This window comes from Propithecus coquereli, unplaced genomic scaffold, assembly GCF_000956105.1.
Source record: "Propithecus coquereli isolate 6110/MARCELLA unplaced genomic scaffold, Pcoq_1.0 Scaffold496, whole genome shotgun sequence".
Lineage (NCBI taxonomy): Eukaryota > Metazoa > Chordata > Mammalia > Primates > Indriidae > Propithecus > Propithecus coquereli.
The window spans coordinates 1,009,186-1,010,487 of NW_012150796.1; the positions used below are offsets into that span (position 1 = coordinate 1,009,186).

The 1,302-nt window shown below is 60.0% G+C and overlaps 1 protein-coding gene across 2 annotated transcripts in view; it reads left to right on the forward strand.

The window, feature by feature from the left end:
* Window positions 1-839: 839 nt before the first annotated feature.
* IKBKB (inhibitor of kappa light polypeptide gene enhancer in B-cells, kinase beta) overlaps window positions 840-1,302 on the forward strand; it is a 56,997-nt gene continuing 56,534 nt past the window's right edge. For both annotated transcript variants that reach the window (XM_012655987.1, XM_012655988.1), the window contains exon 1: window positions 840-925. The gene's annotated coding sequence lies outside the window, so the exon portion shown is untranslated. The remainder of the gene's footprint in view (window positions 926-1,302) is intronic.

Below are 1,302 nucleotides of genomic sequence, written 5' to 3' on the forward strand. Positions count from 1 at the left end.
CTGGAAGCAGGGGCTTACAGGTTATAGGTGGGTTTAAAGATTCTTTGACTTGCAATTGGTTAAAGACATGAAGCTTTGTCTAAAGGCTTGGAATGTTTCAACGCAGGAGCTGTTGATCAGAGATAAGCCACTGGACGTGCATCTGCTGTGTAAAGTGAGGACCTGCAGACGTGTCTTGCACAGCCTTAGGCCTGCTAATGGGTTACAAAGGACATTCCCAAGAAGGGTGGGGGGCATGATAAGGCCTGTCTGACCTCCTTCCTCCTGGCAGGCAATTTAGTTTTAGGGTATTCCCTCGGCCAGGAGGGGTTCCCTAGTCAGCTCGTGAGGGGGGGTGAGCCTTAAGATTTTATTTTAGTTCACAGATTTATCCTTCTCCACGCTGAGCCAAGGCGCCCAGGGACCAGGAGAGCGTCCACAGGAGGCAAGGGAAACGGTCCCTAAATCAGTCCTGGCGGGGGCGCGGGACCTTCCACCCGGTTAAAAGCGTGGGAGGCCCCCAGGACGGCCGGGGTGAGGCCATCCCCAGCCCCGGTCCCAGAGACCGCTCCAGGCCGAGCCACTCATCCGAAGACAACGCGCGCGCGCGCATTAGGACTCATTTTAGGGCTGTTCTTGTCTCTCGGTGAGCACAGTCTGCCTGGTTCCCACCAGACTGTCCCGCAGCCACGCGGGACCCCCGCCGCCCGCGCCACCTCGGCAGCCACCTGCGGGGCAGCCCGGGCGCATGTGCGGCTAGCGCAGCAGGACTGACGCAGGCGCGGCCCCTTTAAGAGCCGGCCACGGCCCCCGTGCTCCGTGACGTCGGAGCAGGAAGTGCGTGAGGAAGTCGCGCGGGGCTGGCTGGTTCCCGATTCCCGCGTCCTAATGTGCGCAGGGGCCCCGGAGCCCCCGTTCTTGCGCCCGCCCTTGTCCCCGCCGGCAGGTGAGCCCCGCGGGCGGCCCAGGTGTCGCCTGCAGACCCCGCGCCGCGCGCCCGCCGAGGCGGGGGCTTCGGGAGGGCAGTGCTTCACGGGGACTGCAAAGACACGGCGCGGGAGCTCAGAACCCTCCCTGTCGCCCCGAGTCGCCCTCCCCGCTTGGCGCCCCGCGCCTGGGGTGGGGAGGGACACAAATTTGCCTCAAAGTGTGGGCAAACAAACTGGTTTATTTACAAAATGAAAACCAGTTGTTTTTTCTTCTCTCCCGTGCAACAGCAATGGCATTTCTTAGCCTTTCGGCCCGTTGAGCTTCGTTTTTCCTTAATCCTAACTTTTTGTTTTTAAATGGATAAAGATTTTTTTTTAGGGCTGATGTTTACTG